Here is a 24,656-nt window from a genome sequence, read left to right on the forward strand (position 1 = left end):
AACCGGTATGTAACCACCATGTGAAAGTTTAAATTGACCTATTGGTCACTTAGCACTTTCCATGTATTCTAATTCTGGGAGTACTACCAAGGTCTCCTTTAGCAAATGCTCTATACCCTATTGACGTCTTCAAATAAACAAGGACAAAAGAGTTAGTGAAAAGAAAGGCAAACAAATGGCAATATGTAATACAATCTAATCATTTGTAGAAAGTCATAGGCTCTCTTTCCATTAGAAAACGTCTAAGCAGAATTCATAACACAAAAAAAAAACCCTGGGATTACTTCTGGAAAGAAAATGTTCAAGTCAGCATTAGAGGGGAAAGCTTCCTTTCCCATTTGAAAGCAGTTTCATTCTTTTCAAGGCGTGATATTTGGATATGACTATGGATTTGATATTTTCCATTTGAACTGGCTGCATATTTTGCAAGGGCGGGAGCTGTAATCCTGTGTTCTTTCGCCAGCGCTGACAAAGGTCTGGCTGTCAGTGATACCTTTCACAGCTAAATTTAGCCCAGAGTGACAAGAGCAGGTGCACGCAGGCCTTCCAGACACTTGTGCAGGGGGATCATGCATCTTACGGGTCAACAACTTCAGGAGAGAAAAAAAAATTTCTCTCTTATAGTAGAGGGAGGCTCAGGCCAACACAACCCAACCTGGGGGGTTTCTGTTCAAAGCCAGCTGGTCTGGCTTTATTCTACAGGAATTTTTTTACCTGTCAGGTTTTGAGCCACGAAGCCCTCAGCAGGTGCTGCAGGGTGCAACTTCCTGGAGAAGCAGGGCGCTGGTGAGTTTGATTCTTTTTTAAGAGAAATCGAGTTATGCTGCTAAATGTTGCTCTGATATCTACGAAACAGCAAAACCCCCTGTTCCAGTTATGGCTACAGATTGTCAGATCTTTGTTGGACAGCATTTGGAGTGTGTCGGTTGCCTCTGTTCTGCTGTACAGTAAGGGTGTGCACTATATTTCTTTAAGCGATGTGCTGCAGTTTCACTGTCAAGAGATAAGGTCATTTAGAACAAGGTTTTTGAAGGGAAAGATTATATTATCTGGATATCTTTGATGTAATTGTGACACTAGCAGCAGAGGAATTAACCAGAGCAAAACAGTGAGCTCCTCATAGATCTGTATATACGCTTATCTTCTAACATATGACTGTATCTAATTATATAATATCTAAGTACATGCATATTTATTTACAGCTATTATAACTATTTCAAGGAAAATTGTATTTCTTCAGGCTAACCTCCAAAGGAGGCGCAGTAGAACCACTTTGATTAAAACATTACTTTTCATTTTAGCCAAATTTTATATTATTTATCCATTATTGAAAAGAAAAGAAAAAAAAACAGTACCTTTCAGATACCGTTTAATGTTTTAGTTCTTGCACAGGCAGATTTTTCTATTGAAAACTCTCCTGAACATGAAATCTTTGTGGAGTTTAATTTTTCATCCTGTTAAACTAAAGCAGGGTAATAAGCATATCACAAGAATATTTAATTAGAGGACTTTTCTTTGGAGATTTTTATAAAACTAAGTCATAGTTTGGATACCTAGATTTTTTTTTCGCACACAGTAACTTTATTTTATAAGAAAAAAGTTAATAAATATTACACTATTACGTTTGAACTCGGGGAAACATATCTGTTTTCCCAATCAGATCTTAATTAATGTACAAACAGGAATGCTCAGAGGAGACCTTTGTTGAAGATGTTTGGTTCTTGTTCTGTTTTAAAAAATTAATTCATCTGACATGTAGTGTGCTCTATAAAACACTGTATTAAATTGAAAATGTATTAAAACAAGCACCCAAGTAGACCATTTCTAGCAAAGAGCCTGAAAGACACATACAACGCTAATCAAATCAAACAATCAGACTTTCTTTTATTGACAGGCAAGCCCTAGTCATGAATGTTCAAAACATACAAATAAATCTATAGACTATTATCTTACAACCAACTGTGCAGGACAACTTAATATAATGTAGGTTAGACACCACGAGCTGCACAAGGTACTAAAATTTCATTCTAGGATTTTGATAGCCTACTTAAATTGTGTATAATATTCAGACCATGGGACTCTTGCAAACTTTCTAAACAACAAATCTGGCTTTCCAGGAACTTGCTTTTGTTATTCCATTTGTGGCTACTTGTGAGAGAAAATACAGTGCAAGTCACTTAAGCTTGATTTTGGGTTTTCCAACAAGATGGTCGAAATTAAAGAATATGCAGAAGCTTAACGGCATTTATATACTGAAGCTGTCTCACAGAATGCCGTGCTACGACAGAGTACAAGCCCAATAAGGAGCACACATCCCTGTGCCCAGCTTTTTCCATTAATGTCCATTTAATTTATTGAGGGAGGGACACATGAGACAAGAATATATGTGTATGTAAAGGGACCCGGGACAGAGGATAATCTATTGTAAACAGACAAAGGTGGACTGAGATCATTTGAAATCATAAATAGTAAATGTATTTCCTCATTCTGTACCTTCACATTAAAGTTTTCCAGCCTTTTCACTTTCTTGTTGCATGTTAATGGAATAGACATGTATGGTATCTGCTGGCCAGGACTTCAGTAACTTGAACAGTGAAAACATGGGCAGTTGCCGCTGTGAGTTTTTCCACACATAAAATTATGAGAACCTAACTCTCAGAATATCTACTTAAAGTTGCTTAATGAGAATGGACACAGATTGTGAAGGATTTATGTTCTTGGCTGTTGAATATCCCCTAACACCTTTTACTTTTGTATATTTGCCTGCTCTGCCTCCTCTACTGAAACACTCCCAGTGTCCATAAAAGTCCAGGGCATGTCCAGCACCTTTGCACAAGCAATGTTTCTGCCCATTACAACCACAGAAAAATGCTTGTATTTTATATAATTATGTCTAGCATTGGGGAGAACACTATGCTCAATAAGAGATCAAACATACTGATTAATAAAGTTGTATGACAAATTTGTGCAAAAAATAAAAATGAATTGAAGGTTTCCTTATGCACGCAGATATATTCTGCCTTATTTATTTTTCATGAGATTTAACTGATTCTTAGGAAAGTAAAGAAGGCATAATTCCAGTGAGAGCCAAATTAATGTTAAATTATTGTTAAACAACAAAAATGGAAATAATATGTCAAGCACTTATCATTTTGTCTATAGTTCACGGAACAGTACAAGACTATTCCCAAAATATTGGTCAGTGCCAGCTGCTATGACCAGAATCTAAATAATTCAGCTAACCCCTGCTAGTCGTTATGTCTGAAGCACAAACTGATAAGCATATTTGATCAAAAAATCAAGGAAGTACTTTTAGTGAAAAACTCACCATTCTAGATAATTAAGGGGTAGATTTTTAAAACCCTGACGCGCATAAATCCCGGGGTCTATGCACGTGGCCGGTCCTTACGCTCGCCGGGCCCATTTTAAAATGGGCCTGGCCACGTGCGTAAATACCCCGGGACGCGTGTAAGTGCCGGGGCTTTAAAAGGAGGCGGTCTGGGGGCAGGACGGGGCGGGGCTAGAGGTGCCTAGTACAGCGGCCATTTGCTGCTGTGCCGGGGGATTGCGCGTCGCCAAGATGCCGGCGCACCCAACTTGCTCCTGCTCCTTTGCAGGAGCACAAGGTAAAATAAAAAAAAATACGGGTAGCTAGGATAGGGATAGGGGGAGGGCAGGAGAGAGGAAGGGAAGTTTGGGTAGGGGGTTGGGAAGTTCGCTTCCAGTCCTCTCTTTAATTGGAGTGGACTGGGAAGGAACTGGTGAATGCCCCGATGCATTGCCGTGCGTATTTGCAAAATTATACACACACACACACACACACACACACACACACACCCCGTTGGTGCGCGCTGACCTGGAATTTTATAACATGCGCGCGCCAGCGGGCGCATGTTATAAAAACGCGCGTCCATGTGTGCGTGCCGATTTTTGAAAATCTACTCCTAAGTCTATCAGGAAGGGACATGGAGTCAAGAAAGATTACTTGTTCTAAAATACCACAAGAGCAGAAAAATGTTGATGCTTTGTACTGAAACTGTTACCAACATGCACACATGCACTAATAAAAAGTGATTGCTTTTAGAAGTTATTTCCTAATCTTTTTTCTGGTCAATACTGGAACCGTTTCGTATACGTGCCTCTGGTTCTGTTGGACTGTCAACGACTACAGTAAATAATAATAAACACCTCATGGTACAACATCACAGTAAAGAATTATTATGGATTGTCTAGACCTCATGCTTTCATTTGTAAGGTTTGGCTGAAAATGTTCTTGATTAAGATGTTCCAGAATGGTTTAATATTGATGTGGGTAATTTTCAAACAGCCCATGTAGGACGAAAGTCTGCAGGTGCTTTAGCCCGATGCACACGCTGTGAAGTTCACTTTGGGAACTGGCAGGCTGCCTTGGCATGTGCACCCACACATGCACTTTTGAAAGTCAAAAATGCTTTTCCCGCCCCCCCAGAGAATCTTTTCCCAGCTGGGTAAAAGTATGTGCGGAAAGGGGTGTCCAGCATACTTTTACAGGCACAGTCCTCTAATTGGTTTATAAAGTGTCACTTATGCACATAAAGCAGGGCCTTAATGCATATAGGTCACTTTGAAAATCAAGGCCACTGTGTCCTTTTGGAGGAGCAAAACTGTATTTAACAAAAGTATCAGAAGTGAATTTCTCTTCACAAAATTTCATCACAGTTGCTTGATTGACACTTTAGATACTTGAGCAATATACAATAGATGAGTTTTAAATATTTTATTGTGGAAGAGACAAACATTTATTTTATCAGTATGCTTTCCATAGTGTTGTGGTTATAATTGTACCGATGAAGAGAACGAGAATCGGATGATGAAAAAAAGCCCTTCATTGAAATATGCCCGACTCGCGCGAGTTTCGCTCTTTTATACAGAGCTGCCTCAGGGGCAATCAATTTGGGCAGGACTTATGATATGCCTGCAGGGCCAATGGCACAATGTCATGCTTAGATATTTTCCTGTGGTGTCATGAAACTCTACTTGGATATGTGGTATTGCCACGTAGCACCATAAGTGAAAGTGACCTCATTCAGTTTTCATCGTCAAACATACTTAGAAAGTGTGTAACTGCAGAATGCATCAACAAAATTTGAGCATATTTCAATAAAGGGCTTTTTTTCATCATCCGATTCTCGTTCTCTTCATTGCTACACAGCCAACTGGATCGGCTTCTGCTTTTATAATTGTACCGAGAAATCTTTTTAAATCAGTGGAAATAATAGAAATTAAAAAGCATTTTTCTAAACCAGCACTATAATCATAGGTTCTTGTGGCCTGGTTTTTGGCCTCTGTTGGAAACAGGATGCTGGGCTTGATGGACCCTTGGTCTGACCCAGCATGGCAATTTCTTATGTTCTTATGTTCTTATGCAACATAAATATCTACAGGTATCCAAAACTGTGGCCAAATTAAGGGCCTGATTTATTAAGGTTTTTTTCATAGACACAGAGGCGGATTTTCAAAGGGTTACGCTCGTATATTCCAAAAACCCACTCCTGCGCACGCCGAGCCTATTTTGCATAGGCCCAGCAAGGAGCGCAAGCCCCGGGATGCGCGTATATCCCGGGTCTTGAAAAAATGGGTGGGGAGTGGGCGGGCCGTGGGCGTGGCGGACAGTGGCAGGACCGAGGCCTCCGGCACAGTGGTTGTGACGGAGGTTCGCACGCCGGCACTTGCATGCATTTATAACATGCATGCGGCTATGCGCGCATGTTATAAAATGGGATGTAGATTTAAAAATCTGGCCCACAGAGGGGCGGATTTTCAAAGGGTTATGCGCGTAACCCCGAAAACCCACTCCTGTGTGCACCGAGCCTATTTTGCATAGGCTCGGCGACATGTGCAAGCCTTGGAACGCGCGTATGTCCCGGGGCTTGAAAAAAGGGGCGGGGCGTGGGCGGTCCGGGGCGGGGCGGGGGCATGGCCAGAGGCCTCCGAAGGCCTGCTAGACCGGGGAATCGCGCACCTGCACTCGGCTGGACCGCGCAGACTACGCCTGCCCGGAGGCAGGCACAACTTAATTAATCAAGGTGGGGGGGGGATTTAGGTAGGGCTGGGGGGCAGGTTAGATAGGGGAAGGGAGGGGAAGGTGCGGGGGGCGAAAGGACAGTACCTTCCGAGGCCGCTCCGATTTTGGAGCAGCCTCGGAGGGAACGAGGAAAGCCTGTCAGTACAAAAGTGATCCCTCTACATGGTAAATCCAAAACCCCATGGTTTTCTGCCCAACTAAAGGATCGTAAGAGAGGGTTAAGAAAACTTGAACGGATTTGGCGGAAACAGCGTAATGATACCTCTCTAGGTAACTATAAATCAGCTCTTCATGAGTATAGGGAAGCTATTAATAGCGCTAAACGTAATTTCTACTCGGAAAAAATTCATAAATTTCAATTTAATTCGAGGTTGCTGTTTTCATATGTATCCGAGCTTACCCAGTTAAAAGGAAAGTCTTCTTTTGGGTCCTCTAACCTAAAAGAAAAGAGCGATGAGTTTGCTCTCTTTTTTAAGGAAAAAATTTTAACTGTTTTAAAAGAGGTTAATAGTCAAGATTCTCATAAGATTATCTTACCAATGAATCCATCAGTAAGTTGGCTATCTTTTGAATCAGTTTCTTCTCTAGAAATTCTTAATGTAATAAAAAAAATGAAGCCTGCCAAACATCCCTTAGATAAGATGCCCATTAAATATCTTAAGTTAGTGCAAGATATTATTGCCAAACCATTAGCAGACATAGTAAATCTATCATTGGAAGAAGGTGTTTTTCCTGATTGTCTGAAAAACGCAGTGGTTAAACCCATTTTGAAAAAAGCACATCTAGATCCTGAAATGCTGGCCAATTATCGTCCAATCTCAATACTTCCTTTTTTGGCCAAGCTTTTGGAGAAAGTGGTGAATCGACAATTAATGGAATATTTGGAGGATCACCAATTACTGTATCCAGCACAATATGGTTTTAGGAAGGCCCATAATACTGAGACTCTTTTGATTTCATTGTGTGACACCATTCAAAGAGGATTCGACCAGAATACTTCTTATTTATTGATTTTACTAGATATTTCAGCGGCGTTTGACACTGTTAGTCATGACGCACTTGTTTTAAGACTTCAAGAGATGGGACTCGCTGATACCACTTTGGCTTGGTTTAAATCCTTTCTCACCAATAGATCTTATGTGGTTCAGCTAGGAACAACCAATTCAAAAACGGTTGATCTCCAAACGGGAGTTCCTCAGGGATCATCGCTTTCTCCAACCCTGTTTAATGTCTACATGGCCCCGTTATGTAGACTTTTATCAGGACTGGGTGTGGTCTATTATTTGTTTGCTGACGATATCCAGATTTTGATTCCCATAAAAGATTCATTAGTGGATACGTTAAAACTTTGGGATATCTATTTTACGTCAATTAAACAGCTGTTGACTCATATGTCTCTAGCCTTAAATAATTCAAAAACAGAAATTCTTTTTATTTCTAATAAGGTTTCTGAGAATAAAAAAGCAGATATTACCACTCTTCCATCAACTCTTAAGTTTCTTTATGAGGTCAGAGATTTAGGTTTCATTCTGGACTCTGAATTAAATATGAAAGCATCTATTAAAGCTACGTTAAAAGATGGCTTCTATAAATTAAGAGTTTTAAGAAAATTGAAGCCTTTACTACACACGAATGATTTTCGAATTGTACTCCAGGCCTTGATACTTCCGAAAATAGATTATTGTAATGCTTTGTTTTTGGGTGTCCCACTTTCTACTATTCGCCCTCTGCAATTATTGCAGAATGCGGCTGCTCGTTTATTGGCTAATTCCAATAGATGTGATCACATTTCACCTGTGCTGATGAAGTTACATTGGCTTCCGGTACATTATCGTATTCAGTTCAAGTGTTTGACACTTATTCATAGAGCCATCTACGGCTCTAACTCTGAATGGTTGAACACTTCTTTACATCTACATGTGCCAGCTCGGAACTTGAGATCACTGGGACAAGCTTTGCTAACTATTCCATCTCCCAAATTGGTTCGCTTGGGTTCAGTCAGAGAGAGGTCTCTCTCCCTGGCAGGGCCCAAACTTTGGAACTCTTTGCCTACTGATATTCGTCTTGAGGACAATATCAATAGTTTTAAGAAACAATTAAAGACCTGGCTATTCCAGCAGGCCTTTAGCCAAATTAATTGATCTCTTGTTAGGTTCTGTGATTTGGGGAAGCGTGCCATTGAAAGAATAGCGATGTGGGATGACTGGGTAACTTTTTGGTGGGCTATAGAGGCTGATGGGTTTGTATTTTTTATTTATTTTTTTAAATGTGCTAGTTTTATATTACTGTTTTTTGTTTTTACTTATGTATTTCTTAAGAAAAGTATGTAAACTTAGATTAGTTTTTATGAAGAATGTTTTTTTTTAATTTGGTACTGCAAATTCAATGATTGTTAACCGGCTTGATATATATTTGAAAGTCGGTATATAAAGTTGTATAAATAAATAAATAAAATAAATAAGGTGCACAAGTGTGCACCCGACCCCGGATTTTATACCATCTGCGTGGCTGCGCACATATGTTAGAAAATCAGGCGTAGATTTGTGCGCGCTGGGTTGCGCGCACAAATCTATGCCCGCGCGTAGGTTAGAAAATCTGGCCCAGAATGTGAAAAATACAAAACTGAAGATCAAATTAAACCAGGCATTTGGGGGCGAACCACGACCCACACACACAGGTGGGGGGAATATTCAAATTATGCATGGCAACGCAATTGGGCTTTCTTCCAATTTCCTCCCAGTCCACTCCAATTAAGGAGCGGACTGGCAGGGAACTTCCCTACCCCCCTGCCTAACCTTCCTTCCCTTTCCCCTTTCCCCTCTCCACCCCGACCCCTAACCCCTACCTAGCTACTGCAATTTTTTAAATTCTACTACTTACTGCTCCTCCGGAGCAGAAGCATTTTCCATGCACCAGCAGGCTGCTGGCACACGCTTCCCCGGCAAAGCAGCTAATGCCCGCTGTCCCACCCCTCCCAGACCCCACCCCCCAGACTGCCCCTTTTTCAGGACCCGGCACTTCTGTGTGTTACAGGGGTTACGCGCCTGGCCGGGCCCATTCTAAAATGTGTGCGGTGAGCAGAAGGCCCGGCCAGGCGCATAACCCCTGTTTTTTACACTCACGGCCCTTTGAAAATTTACTTGATAGAAAATAACACCTTACATTTTTTCCCTATAGTGTAGAGTGACCATGTCAGTAAAGATTTATATTATACATATAATACAGTTACACTTTTCTGAATCAGGACCACTATTAATACTAATTTAAATGCTCTGAAATATTTCTGAATGTTCTCTGATTTGTCATAATAGTTTGCCTATTTCTTTATATTTCCGCAGGCACTTCATGATACTGCAGCTCGGAAATATTAACACAGCTTTTTCCCAAATTTCTACATATTTAGCAATACTTCTTTGCTTCTCTATTCTACTACTAACCTCCTGTTTCCATTTTGAATGAATACAAGAACTCAATTAGTTCAATATATTTATCCCTCTTGTTCCAATATAATTCCTCAGCAAAAATAACTCCCAATGTGCACATAAGTTTAGAACCATGGCTAGCAGAAATATCAGTGTGTGCCAACAGTTATGAAAGGGCTATCCTTATGGGTAAATTTTCAAAAATTAACATACGCATGCATAATAGGGATGTGAATCGTGCTTCTGACGATTGAAAATATCATCAGAAATTGGGGGCTCCCTGAAACTGATAGGAAAACCCCACTAAATTGTTCGTGGGGTTTCTCTTATCGTTTTGGGGGAGGGCGGGAAAAATGGCACACAAAAATAACACCTAAACTCACCCTGACCCTTTAAAACTAATCCCTTAGCTTCCCCCACCCTCCCGACCCCCCAAAAAACTTTTTACAGGAACCTGGTGGTCCAGTGGGGGTCTCGGGAGCGATCTCCCGCTCCTGGACCGTCGGCTGCCACTAATAAAAATGGCGCTGATGGCCCTTTGCCCTTACCATGTGACAGGGTATCTGTGCCATTGACCGGCCCCTGTCACATGGTAGGAGCACTGGATGGCCCGCGTCATTTTTAAAGATGGCATTGGCCATCCAGTGCTCCCTCCATGTGACAGGGGCTGGCCAATGGCACGGATACCCCGTCACATGGTAAGAGCAAAGGGCCATCGGTGCCATTTTGATTAGTGGCAGCTGATGGCCCGAGAGCGGGAGATCGCTCCCGGGACCCCAGGTACCTGTAAAAGGTTTTGGGGGGGGTGGGGGAAGTTACGGGATTAGTTTTAAAAGGTTGGGGTGGGGTTTTTTTATCAGCTTGGGCGCAGCTGATAAAAAAAAACCCGATCGGGCCGGACCAAAAAAAATCACGATGTGAATCGGAACCGGAATTGGAACCGATTCCAGTTCCGATTCACATCTCTAGTGCATAAGCAGCATTTATTTATTTATTTATTTATTTATATGCCATCTAATCTGCTTTACATACATAGTAAAAATACAAATCAAAACAACATTAGCAAAACAACAACAACAAAATCTGCTTGCTACTACTCTCCCTTATTGTTGCACGTCCCGGCCGCACTGGTGCCACGGCCGGGCTTGCTCACCTCGGGCTCCCCTCCGCGAGGTCTGGTCCATCCTCCCTCGCAGCCACAGCCAGCCCCCAGCACCTGCGGCATCCCATGATGTCTCCAGGCCCCTCGGCGCCTTCTTCCCCACACTGCTCCTCAAGGCGGTGCTTGGTGTCCTCATCGGCGTCAGGTCTGCCCCTAGGCGTGCGTAGACAGATCACCTGGCCCTTTAAAGAGCCAAGTGAGGGAAACTCCTCCTCGGCGTGCAACGATGATGTCACCTGAGCCCTGCATAAAAGGCAGGGCTCAGGCTCCAGTTCCTTGCCTTGGCAAGCGGGTTATCTCATTCGTGAGAATCTAGTTGCCCTCCTGTGTTTCTGCTTCCTTGATCCTGTGCTTGTTCCAGTGTTCCTGCATTCCTGTGTTCTTGTCCTTGTTCCAGTGTTCCTGCGTTCCTGTGGCCCCTCATGTGTGCCAGCATCTGTTCCTGATTCCTGCTCCGCTTCCCAGGTTGTACCTTCTCGGACTGATTCATGATACTGACCTCAGCTTGTCTCTAACCACGTTTGGACTGATACATGGTATTGACCTCTGCTCGCCACTGACCACGTTTGGACCGCTGCCTGGAACTGACCTCTGCTCGCCACTTAACATGCTCAGTCTGATACCTGGAACTGACCCTTGCTTTGGCTGACCACCCTCAGACAGATACCCTAGCTTTGACCCTTGCGCTTCACTCGGACACTCTCTTCACTTCTCCTGTGACCACCAGGTCTGCCTGCTCAGACGCTGCCCACAGCCTTCTACAAGCTAGACCACTAGGCGCTGCCTATCCTGTCCAGAGGACCTTCAGTTCCTGTTCCCTTCCAGTGGTCTCCGGTACACTCTGTTCCGGTCTATCTCAGCTGTTTACCATGAGCCGCACACCCTTGCTCTTGGTGGGCACACCTCTCCGCTACCTCTCCGGGAGACCTTCTGAGGCCCACCTAAGCCCAGACGGTCCGGGTACCCAAGGGTTCAATCTGCAGAACCCCCCGGACTGTTATTGGTGAAGTTCCAGCTTGTCTCTATCTCCTCATGTGTTCTGCCTCCTGGCGGCAGGCACCCTCTGGGACCTCCCTGAGGGCCATACCAATCTTGTGCCAGGCCAAGGGTTCACCTCTAGCACAACACTTATTAAGCTGCAGCTGGAAAGCACTAACCTCATATCCAAAAGAAATGGTTTAAGCATCTTCCTAAATTTGGAATAATGAACCTCACTCATAATAAAATTCGAGAGGGAGTTCCAGACTTGAGGCACTACTAATGAAAATGCCCATTTTCATCCCTTACCAGATTTGAATTTATTTGCAAATGAAAACTCTAGTCGAGCCCCTTGAAAAGCTCTAAGGGCCCAACCATGCCAATTTTGTTGACAAAAAAGCATTCACCCTCATACATTGAAAAGTAAGGGACAACAATTTGAACTTAGCCTGTTCTGCAACTGGAAGCCAGTGCAAATATGCTATAGCAATGGAGACACCTTTTCCCATCTAGATTTTCTACACACCATTCTAGCAGCACTATTTTGAACAAGTTGTAATTTCCTTATCAAAGTATTAAGCAACCCTACTAAAAGGGCATTACAGTAATCCAACACCCCAATGACAAGTACAAAAACCAGAATTTTAATTGCAGAATCATCCAAGAAAGGTTTTAGCTGATGTATCCTCTTTAATTAAAAACATGCCTTCTTACACCTGACCTATAAAAATATCCAGTGAGAAAGCTGAATCAAAAGTGGCTACAAGGCTTTTGGCTTTAGATGAAATAGGAATTTCAATGAAACCCAAAGACAGCTTACTTGGCCACACCATAGCTTCTTTAAAGATATTCCCAATGCCCCAAATCTCCTTTTTTATTTATTTAACACTAGTTGACTAGATTTTAGCCAACCTGAGATCTTATCCAGACATTGCTTCCTACAGGCATTGATCTACTGGTATCAGGAGCTGGATGTCATTGGCATATACATAACCTGTGACATCCAGTGCCTGAAACAGACTCGTCAGTGGTTGCATAAAAATACTGAAGAACAAGGGCAATAGACATGAACCTTGTGGCACTCCCATCTTCACCATTTCCTCTGCAGAGCATTCCTCTCTGATCTGTATCCACTGAACATGTTCATTTAAGAAGTAGCAGTTGCAGTCCAACACTTTGCCCCCTAAGCCCACCTGTCAGTATCTATCAAACATAATATCAAAATCTACCAAATCAAAAGCACAGGAGAGATCTAACAATACAAAAAAAACAGAATTTCCCACATCTAAATGTTTCAACACATCATCCATTAAGGTCGCAAATACCCACTCAGTATTGTGGCCTGGTTTAAAGCCAGATTGGAAATCTGCTAAACTCCCATTTTTTCTAAAAAATTTGAAACCTGTGAGATTAATACCTTCTCAAAACTCTTAGACATAAATGACAAGTGGGCTATAGGACAATAGTCTTCACAACAAGACAAGACTTGCATATTCCGTATTTTATAAAAGTGGAAAATGCACTCGCATTTTCACTTTCACGCACACATATATGCATGTAAAAAAAGAGCGGTCTAGGAGCATTTTTGCGCAGGGCCATCACTTATACACATAAGTTGCTATTTTAAAAGACACTTAACTCGTGTACGTTTGCCAACTTGTGTATTTTCACACCTGCTAGTTAATTGATGTAAGAGATATTAAATGTGTTTATTCTGTAGTACTGACTTGCTGGGAGGTCTGGGTGAACTGGGAGGAGTTCACTCTGAAAAATCAGGAAGGTAGAACATGCCATACTGGGTCAGAATAAGGGTCCATCAAACCCAATATCCTGTTTCCAACAGTGGCCAATCCAGGCCATAAGAACCTTGCAAGTACCCAAAAACTAAGTCTATTCCATGCTACTGTTGCTAGTAATAGCAGTGGCTATTTTCTAAGTCAACATAATTAATAGCAGCTAATGCACTTCTCCAAAAATGTATCCAATCCTTTTTTAAACCCAGCTACACTAACTGCACTAACCACATCCTCTGGCAACAAATTCCAGAGTTTAATTGTGCATTGAGTGAAAAAGAGCTTTCTCCAATTAGTTTTAAATGTGCCAATTGCTAACTTCATGGAGTGCCCCCTAGTCTTTCTATTATCTGAAAAAGAAAATAACCGAGTCACATTAACCCGTTCTAGACCTCTCATGATTTTAAACACCACTATCATATCCCCCCTCAGCTGTCTCTTCTCCAAGCTCATAGTGGAGCTGTTTCATCCCCTTTATCATTTTGGTTGCCCTTCTCTGTACCTTCTCCATCGCAACTATATCTTTTTAAAGATGTGGCGACCAGAATTGTACACAGTATTCAAGGTGCGGTCTCACCATGGAGCGATACAGAGGCATTATGACATTTTCCGTTTTATTCACCATTCCCTTTCTAATAATTCCCGCAGCACACTGAACTGATGATTTCAATGTGTTATCCACTATGATGCCTAGATCTCTTTCTTGGGTGATAGCTGCTAATATGGAACCTAACATTGTGTAACTATAGCATGGGTTATTTTTCCCTATATGCAACACCTTGCACTTGTCCACATTAAATTTCATCTCGATGATATGGAGCAGGACGGGGTGAAATGGATTCATTTCCTTCACACACATATGTTTTAAAATTGGCCAATTTACATTTTTGCACAAATATTTTTAAAATAGGTAGGAAAAGTCTTGTGTTCAATGCGTCGATATACATGGTTTCAGTGCATTGCATGTATTCGTGCATAAGCCTACATACATACATATGTTGTGGGGTAAAGATACACATATTTTATAATATGCTCATATGTGATACTCGGCATGCACAGTTGTTTGAAAGTTATCCTCCCAACAACTTGTTTGCTGTACTACAGCTGAAATAAAAATGTTTTTGAAGAAACTATGTATTAAGGTGCAAAGGTTTCATAAAAGGGGGTTTTGTATGAAAAAATAGTGCAAAATGTCTAGAAATGTGAAAACGCCAAAATTTTGGCATTTTATATGTTTTTCATTCTAAGCCTCTTTTTGCTTAAAAAAATGCAGAAGTTTATTTATTTATTTTCATTTTAACATGCATTTTTATACCGCATTATCGGAAAGAGGTCAATGCAGTTTACAAGCCTTTTAGCACATACATAAAAATTTTAAAATAATACTTCCAGTAGGATACCTTTGCATGCAGTCTGCTACCTGCAAAAATGTATTTATATTAATGAGCTGCCATGATGCAAAACCATGCAAAGCAGTTCATTAATATGGGAATTTGCAAAAACATGCAAGCAAAAAAATGCTTTGCAGGCACATTTTCCCAACAAATGATAACTACATTTGAATGAGGTGTAGTTTTCATTGCAGCTGAACACAATGTTAAAAGGAACATGTGGCCCATCTTCAACCCCACACCCATAGTTCCCAAAATCCTCGTTGGCCCATGTAGAACCCAACTCTCCAACCTAACCTCCTCGTGGGCTGAAAATGTAATAAAAAAAGGGCTCCTTTGTTAAACCCAAAAAATGAGTGATAGCTCCAATTTGAACCCACCCTCATATTCACTATCCAACTAAAGATTACCCTATAGATGGGGTAGTCTTTTGAGGGCAGGAACAATTCCCACTTGGTGCCATCTTGGATAATGGTTCTGGTTGACCTCATGTGCTTCTTTGTGAATGCTGGGGCAAAGGAGCACATAGGGTCAGCTGATGCCATTTTCCAAGACTGCTCTAGTAGGGCAAGAGTGACTAGAGGTTGTTCCTACCCCCCAGAAGTCTATTCCATCTCTGGAGGAGATGGAAATGAAGATGTGGGGTGGGGTACCCAAATTGGAGCTATCAGTCATGTTTGGGGAAAAGAGGGCAGGGCTTTAAGGTGCCAGGCCTAATAAAGAGGCCTTTTTTCCCCACTTATGGCCCACGAAGAGGGGGAAGTTGACATGGGTTACAGGAATTTTGGGAAATAGAAAAGAGAGTTCCAGATGAGCCACAATGCTCTTTTAACACCATAACAACAGGATTCTAGCCTAGCATCACACGTTGCCACAACTGGGAATGCATACATTTCCTGGCCGCACCATAAATTTCTTGTGAAAGTTTCCAACAGATGCTAATGAGCTCCAAGCTTGTTAGCATCCAGAGGAAACATTCACAGAAACAGGCTCCTAAACCATGGAAAATTTTGTCTTTTAATGTATTGGTCCCTAAAAATGCATAAAGTTAGCAATGGTCTAGGGCTTTTAGCCTCTAACTGTATTAGGTCTTAAAGCTTTCCCTACTCATCCCTACTGGTAACCATTCTACTCCTGGCCCTCATGAGATTATGACTGAGGAGAATATGTTAAATGATTCTAATGATGCCTGACATTAAAATATTTTGATTAGTTGCTTATGTATAGAGTCAAACTTCAAAGGCTGCAAATAAAAAATGACAGTTGTCATGGAAACTAAACTATAACTTTGGGCATTTTCCATGATTTACTATAAAATTTTAAGTTTTCCACTATTCTTTTTTATTTTCTGTAAGTTTTTTGATGATTGCAGTTCACCATTAGCTTTTAAGGAGGAGGAGGGGGTTTCATAGCATTCATGCATCTCTTGACCTAAGGCTCCTTCATGCAACCTATCTGTCTATATAAAATCCCCATTACTTTATAAAGGTGTGATAAATTTTCAATATACTTTTGTATTTTTACTAAAGAATTTTAAATTTAGTTTGTCTACCAACACTACATTTGACAAGCTAAAAGAAGTTTTGTAATCAAAATAAAGAACAGAACAGTTTCAACTATGAAAAGAAATGTTCAATGTTCTTGCTATTCCAGATGCCATAGCCAAACCTATCTCTGAAATTATTAACCGATCCCTCACCCTAGGTAAGGTCCCAGATGAACTGAAACAAGCCACCCTCAAACCCATTCTAAAGAAACCTAACCTGGACCCTGCAGTCCCAGCCAACTACCGACCAATATCCAACCTCTCAGTCATAGCAAAACTCATGGAAAGGGTAGTTAATGCACAACTCATAGAACATCTCGATAGTCACATCTTGCTTTTCCCCTCTCAATTCGGCTTTCGAAAATTCTTCAATACTGAAACCCTGCTAATATCTCTTACCAATACAATTCTCAAAGGGTTAGATAAAGGCCAATCTTACATCCTGGCCATGCTAGACATCTCTGCGGCCTTTGATACTGTCAACCATAATCTCCTTATCAATCGCCTCTCAGACATCGGTATCGCAGGCTCAGCCCTGAACTGGTTGTCCTCCTTCTTAGACAACCGCTTCTACAAAGTCAAAATAGGCAATCATGAATCTAACTCAGTCAGGTTATCACATGGTGTTCATCAAGGCTCTTCCCTCTCCCCTACCCTCTTTAATATTTACATACTACCCTTATGCCAATTACTTGCAGATCTTGGACTTACTCACCATGTATATGCGGATGATGTCCAGATACTTCTTCCTATCACCGATTCTGTGACAAATGCCCTTAAATTATGGGATAAATGCCTATCCTCAATCAATATCCTTCTCACCAACCTTAACCTTGCCCTTAATTCATCGAAAACTGAACTACTCTACATTTCTCCTGCCACCCCCCCACTTCTCCGCTCTCGACTCACCCCTTCTCACAACATGTCCGAGACCTTGGGGTCACCTTGGATGACCACCTCAATCTCCAAAAACACATAACCAACATTACAAGAGACTGCTTTTACAAATTACACATCCTGAAAAAATTAAGACCCCTTTTACATCATAACGACTTCCGAACTGTCCTCCAAACTACACTATTTTCAAAAATCGACTACTGCAATACCCTACTTCTAGGATTGCCTGCGACCACCAACAGACCTCTGCAGATGCTGCAAAATGCAGCAGCTAGAATTCTTACCAACTCCCGTAGATCTGACCATATCACTCCAATCCTCAGAGACCTCCACTGGCTTCCTATCCCAGCTGGAATCCTTCATAAAACCCTAACTATCATCCACAAAACCTTACACAATAATGAGATTCACTGGCTTAATGGCTCTCTCCAGTTTCATATCCCCAACAGGCCTACCAGATCCGCCTACCTAGGAACTCTAACTGCCCCCTCACACAAATCTACCCATCTCACTTCTACCCGAGAACGTGCTCTCTCCATCACAGGTCCTACATTATGGAACTCGATGCCGCCTGACCTACGCCTGGAACACTGTCCAAAGCACCTTTAAAAAAAAGTTAAAAACCTGGTTATTCAAACAGGCATTCACTTAATCCCATCTGAGTCTCTGTCCCAGTCCCCTTAACTTCAAATATTTAAACCTTCACCACCTAACTTTCCTATAGCCATCGTTGGTAAACCCCAAATATTATACATTATCTCTACGACTAGCTGCAGCAGCTAGTGCTTTTGACTGTCATACAGTTTTTGTAAATATACTATGTATTATAGTTGGCTATCTCAACAAAGTTTTAAGTTTGCTGTAACCTTCCTGCTAGTGCTCTCACTTGGTCCCTTAGACCGTTCCGCATTCTCGCCCCGTTCCTTTTGATTCCCTGTTAATTGTAACTTTTATCCTTCCTTTCTCCCTACTAGTTTTTTGGCCCCCCAGTTGTATGTGAACCGATGTGATATTCATTTGAATGTCGGTATATAAAAGTTATAAATAAATAAATTAATTAATTAATTAAATATTGTTGTTAAGATGAATGAGCCCCTGTACCCAGGACCAATCTGGTTCTGGGTCCAGAGGCTCATGATCAAAGGAGGGCTCCATGACTTCCTAGGGTTCTCCATTGGTGGGGAAGGGAGGGAATCACTCATTTAAGGCTCTTATTCTCCTCACTGGGACTCTTCTGATCATCAGCCTAGTCATTGTCAGGAAACACCACATTGATACCATGACTGTTGTTCAAAAAACTATAAGATTTAAAGGTGTAAATGGCAGGAGAAACAAAGTCCAAAATGAATGATGCATCAATAGCCAATGCACTAAATAGTGAAATAAAGTCGAAAAAGCACAAAAAACCCCAATTCTCAGTCACTTTCCATAGCAATCAGCAGCACTCCCCAAACAGGTTACTTTGGGACACTTACCGTCCATGCTTGGGGCTTCCCATACACCTGCTTTGAAAGCAGCTCTCTTCCTTTATCTCTCAGTAGCTTCTCGCATTCTGGTGAACTTCTGGCTGACTCCTCTTTAAACCAGGAACTCCTTAAGCAGCTTCAACTGGGTAATTTTTTTTCTTTTCCAAAACTCCCACCAAGGACAAAATCTCTTCTCAGTGAACACTTCTTCCAAAACTTCTCCCAAGTCAGATGAGGAATCTCAATTTCCTCTATTTTCTGTCAACTTTTTCCTCTCTTCAAAACTCTCATGGTTTTCCCTGTTGAACTCCAAGATTCTTTCTTTCCTAAAAGTACTAAGAACCCCAATCTTGGGCCCAGGCCCCCTTCACTGGACCAGAACTCTTCTCCTTCAGACCTCCCTCAGATGAGGAAGGATCCAATTTTGGTACTTTCCCTGTGGAGGGGGAAGACCCCAATGGCACCACTCTGGGGAGAGGTGATACCCTCAGACTGCAGTAATGGACTGATTTCTCCTGATTCTTCCTGCACTCACTGGGCACAGGAGTTTTATCAACCCCATGACACCTCCCACTCTTATCTGCACTGACCTCACTAAAAGGGGCAGGGTCTGTTAAGATCACCGATTCAAAACTACAGGGCTCCTTCTCTAGTATGGGGGAGATTGAGGGTCCCCTTATATGAACTCTTGGTTTGTTTGTTTATTTTTTTTAATTATGGTTCATGTTAATTCCAATAGTAAATACATAGTTTAAAGTGCATTTTTCATCAAGTTTTGAAAACAGTAGATTAGTCATTTGAAATTGAAAGTCCAAATGAAAAGCTTATAATATATTAGTTTTTCTTAGATCTCCATTTTTCTGTTTCTCAATATTTGAAATGATCCTTGGATTTAACAATCTGTCAGGATCTGACTGAGTAGTTGGTGATTCAAGCCAGGAGCAAGAAGCTATCCTGAGATTCTCTTGTGCCAGGAAAGGCTCATTGTGCCAGGAAAGGCTAATTTTTGATAGTGGCCTTTTATACTGCTCCTAATTGGTTGTCCACCCATCCCTAATCCACTCCGTGTTCAGGGGCGGGGGAGAGGCATGTCTTAATCCCTTCCTTAGCAGACATGTTTACAGCGAAACAGCTGGCTCTCTCCTTCCTCTACTGCTTCAAATGTTTCTAGGTCACCAGTTCAAATCCCACTGCTCCCATCATCATAAGATGGTCACGTTAATAATGTGAAGTTCTAGGAGCCATCTTTGTTCTGGGCAAGGCAATTTTAAGAAGCCATTTACCTGGGTAAATAATTATTTAACCAGATAACTTGTTTGTCTGATGATTTTACAATCTATACCCGGCTAAAAGGGGGATCAACAACATATTGGGCTGGATTTTCAAAGCTCTACGCATGTAAATCCAGAGGATTTATGTGCATAGAGTGGCTTACGCACACCGGGCCTACTTTCAAAAGGCCCGGTGACGCACGTAAAGCCCCGGGACGCATGTAAGTCCCGGGGCTTGCAAAAAGGGACTGGGAGGGGAGCAGGAAGGGGGCAGGGCATGAAGGGGGAGGGGTGGGGTCAACCCCAGGGCTGAAGTAAATTTTGAAAAAAAAGAAAAACAAAGAAAAAGGTAGGGGGGGAAGGGCAGGGGAGGTAGAGGAAGGGAAGGGAAGGTGGGGTGGGGGGGGGTAGGGAAGTTCCCTCTGAGGTCACTCTGATTTCAGAGTGACCTGGGAGGAAACAGGGGAAGGCAGCACGGCTCGGCACAGGGTCGGCGTGCACAATTGTGCACCCCCTTGCATGCGCCGACCCCCGATTTTATAACCTGCGCGTGCCTGCGCGCACAGGTTATAAAATCAGGCGTGCATGTGTGCACGCCGAGTAGCGCGCGCACATGTACGCCCGTGCGTACCTCTGAAAATCTACTCCATTCACTTTCTGTCAGGCCTGGAGGTGAGTTTAGGTTGGGGGGAGGGCAATAATGCACATAAATTACATGTTCACATCTATGCATATTATTTTCAAGGGAAAAAGCAACTACAAATCTCTAAAAATATTTTTTCCCTGGGTAATTTTACTGATGCAAAGCTCCAGGTAAAAGTAACCATGGGCATTGCATCACTGCAGACAGATTTGAAAATTGCCCTATATAGTTTTTGTAGATTCTGATATCTATTAAAAACCAGCAAAAATGATGTAGTACATAGGCTTTCAAAAGTACACAGGTCTCTTCATGTTGATATAGAGGCCTGGGTACTGAAGCATAGCCAAATTTGTATGTTCACATAGCTAATTATTACATACAAAAACACACAAATCAGTATTTTTCCACAAAACTTAGCTACACCTTGGCAAGTATTGTACCAGATTTTGCTTTAAAATCTGCGGTCCTGCAAACTTTAACCCAAAAAGCTTTCCATGTATGTGATTTGCACATTATTAAAATGGACATGAAAGAAATACAAGAAAAATATTACATGTTACTGACCCATTTCCACTGAGTTATCCATAGATTAGTATGTAAGCTTCCTCAAGGCTAATGTACTAAACTACATTTGCATTCACAAACAGATAACATCTGAAAATTGGTTCATTATTGCATGTTATCGTGATTACACACATTGTGGCCAGGATTCATCAAACTATCGCATGAAATAGAAAGAGGGGCGTGTTTTATGGTAATAGCTTATTTATCGCAGAGTGTGCTATCTTAGTGCTTCGCATAGGTATTTCTGCAGAGTGGACCACCAGGGATGTACTTCGTAAGTCTTGGGGAGGGATCGGGATCAGGGGGGGGGGGTGTTGTATTATAGTTAATTTAAATGTTTGGGGTGGTTTGGGGTGGTTTTTAATTTAAAAAAAAATTTTGTGCCCCTCTCCCCAGGCAAACCCGAAAAAAAATTTCCCCGAAATTCGGGGAAAATTCTTTTCGGGTTTCGGGGCCTCCGAAACAAAAACGAAGTAGGAAATTTCGGGTAATTTCCTAATTCGGGCGAAAAACAAACCACATCTCTACTGGTTCCTGACTCCAGCTTTCATCCAGGAAGCCTCTCCTAAGTCCAAGCGGCTCGGGTCCTCACAAGCTCCTCTCGGGGGGACCGCCAGCTTCCAGTGGTGAAGTTCCAGTTGGCCTCTTGGCTTCAGCTCTACTCTTCTCTATCCTCTGGAACTCCTCTTCAGACACCGACCCACAGGAGACCACACATAAGTCCAAGCGCTGCCTTCCCCCGTTCCCTTACCCCTAGCCTGACCTTCCCACCCCCTTCTCCTAACCTTATCCCCCCCAGCCCTACGCTAACCCCCTCTCTGTTCTTTATCTTACCTTTTGTGCCTGCCTCTAGGCAGGCTGCCGGCACGCGATCCTCCAACAGAGCAGCAATGGCCAGAGGCCGCTCTGTCAGAGGCCTTTGGCCCCGCCCTGTCCCACCCCCAGAATGCCCAGCCCCGCCCCACCCCACCTCTGCCCATTTTGTAAAGCCCTGGGACTTACACGCATCCCGGGGCTTTATCTGCATCGCCGGGCCTTTTTAAAATAGGTCCGGCGCACGTAAGACAGGATTTACACGTGTAACTTTTTTAAAATCCGGCCCTAAATGAAAGTTTAAGTAATGAATAAATATACAATTAAATCTAATTGATATCACATAAAAATTCTATTAAAAATAGGAAATAAAAGAAGAAAAAAGCAATAAAGGAAATAAATTACTGGATCTTATATCAATAGCCAGATCTTTAGGTCGTTTTTTAAATGTTTTATATTTGGTTGCAGTCTTTGTTCCTTTGGTAATGAATTCCAGAGTTTAGGACCTGCGAGTGAAATGGCTCTCTCTCTTACTTGACAAGTGTGCTGAATGCAGCAAAGTAACGGTTAGTAGGTCTTTATTTGCAGATCTTAAATTTCTTTGTGGTGTATGAAGGCGAATGTTTAAATGCCAGGTGACATTTCGGCTGTTAGTTATGGCCCATAGGGATGTGCAGAGGGACGCCATATGTTGCATTCTGGATTCGGATTCGTCGGGGGGCGGATACGTTGCATTCGGCTGTATGGTGCCCTGATTCGTTAATACGTCCATTTTGATACGTTCCCCCACTAAAATTAAATTAACTACAACCCCCCACCCTCCAGACCCCCCCAAGACTTACCAAACTCCCTGGTGGTCCAGCGGGGGGTCCGGGAGCCATCCTCTGCACTCACACCCTCGGTGCTGGTTTCAAAATGGCGCCGATAGCCTTTGCCCATTCTATGTCATAGGGGCTACCGATGCCATTGGTCAACCCCTGTCACATGGTAGGAGCACAAGATGGCACCGATGGCCATGTGACAGGGGCTGACCAATGGCACCTGTAACCCCTATGACATAGTAGGTCAAAGGCTATCGGCGCCATTTTGAAACCAGCACCGAGGGTATGAGTGTAGGGGATGGCTCCCGGACCCCCCGCTGGACCACCAGGGAGTTTTGTTAAGTCTTGGGGGGGGGTCAGGAGGGTGGGGGGTTTGTTTAAATTGGTTTCTTTAGGCGGCCGAATAATTCAGCGAAGATTTGTGTATTCGTGGGGAATCGCGATACATTTCGCTTCCCATGAATACAACGAATATGGCCACATCCATTGCGGATTGTCAATATGTAGGGACCAAATGCACACCCCTAATGGCCCAAAAACTCTTACGAAATGACTCCTCATGCATGATTAGAAACTTGCTTGGGTGGTATGATCCCTCTAGCCCTTTCCGTTTGATGAGTAAGGGCCAACTGCAGGCACCAGCCCTTCAGAACTATAGACTTCAGAAGATAAGGGCTAGGGCCTTCCCATATGTTGTTACAATTTTTATGGAACACTCTACCAGCAGGACTCAGGGTTGAGACAGATGTGCAGATATTTAGAAAGCAGTTAAAGGCTGTCCTTTGTAGGGAAGCATTTGGAGGACATGCCAGTTTGATATTTTTTAAGAGGTGCTTATATGTAGTGTGTCTTCTTAAAGAGTCTATATGTTTTTATGATTTTAAGTATGCAAATCTGTACTCCGCACTGAACTCTGTTTTGTTGGAAAGTGCATATTATAAGGTTTTTCACTAAATAAATAAACACTGTAACGCAAAACTGATTGTCCCATAAGAAAGATGTTATAAATGAGAGATTGGTTCTAGCACTAAGGATCAGTCCCATATTTTCTCCAAAATAACCTGGAATTTAGTAATATACAGGGCTTAATTTGTGTGGGAACAGCCTGGAACATAGTTCCATCACTTCCTTTCAGACTTAAGAGGTAGAACAGTAGGGCATCCTGCAACGAAGAGGAGAAGAAGGGGTGAGCCTGGAGCATACAGAGCAGCTACTCTACTCCATAATCCAGTTCCTGCCCTCCTGTTCCCCCTCCCCTCCTCTTCTACAGAGAACAGAAGGGGAAGGGGTGTTACTGAAGCAGATGGTGCAGAGCAAAACAAAGACACAGAAAGGCATTGAATTAGCCCTGGCCTTGATAAACACTACAGCTCAGAAATTTACATTTTGTACTAATTCAATCCCTTTTTCTGGCTGTTACCCAGGGCTTAATTTCTGGAACAACCCAGATTAGAGTTCTGCCACCTTTTATCTAGGACACAAGGAGAAAGAGTAGAACTAGTGGTGTAAATCAGTTCTGGCTTCCGCACAGATCAAATCATTTCCAGCTCCCTGCAGAAATGGAGTAGAGCCAGTGGTGACAAGATCATTTCTGTGCTCCCCACTCCCAGGTCCCAGGGAAAGCTGATTGGAGATTGTTGGAGCTGCTTACCCCACGTGGCCTGGATTTTTGTGCACTTTCTTGGCAAAATTGAAAGGTCATGAGAGAAGATGGAAAAGAATGAAGACACAGCAGATGAATGCCTGAGAGCCCCACTGCTTCTGCTGCTACTGGATGTGTTTGCATATATATATGTGTGAGAGTATGTGTCTCTGTAAGAGAGAA

General features: G+C 42.4%; 1 protein-coding gene across 8 annotated transcripts in view; it reads left to right on the forward strand.

The window, feature by feature from the left end:
• The first annotated feature begins 603 nt into the window (after positions 1–603).
• Positions 604–24,656, forward strand: part of MEF2C (myocyte enhancer factor 2C) — a 354,211-nt gene continuing 330,158 nt past the window's right edge. For 3 of the 8 annotated variants that reach the window (XM_029573591.1, XM_029573607.1, XM_029573583.1), the window contains exon 1: positions 604–786. The gene's annotated coding sequence lies outside the window, so the exon portion shown is untranslated. The remainder of the gene's footprint in view (positions 787–24,656) is intronic. The other 5 variants (XM_029573575.1, XM_029573567.1, XM_029573558.1 and 2 more) reach the window with 2 other exon arrangements.

Source organism: Rhinatrema bivittatum, chromosome 1, assembly GCF_901001135.1.
Source record: "Rhinatrema bivittatum chromosome 1, aRhiBiv1.1, whole genome shotgun sequence".
Taxonomy (NCBI): domain Eukaryota; kingdom Metazoa; phylum Chordata; class Amphibia; order Gymnophiona; family Rhinatrematidae; genus Rhinatrema; species Rhinatrema bivittatum.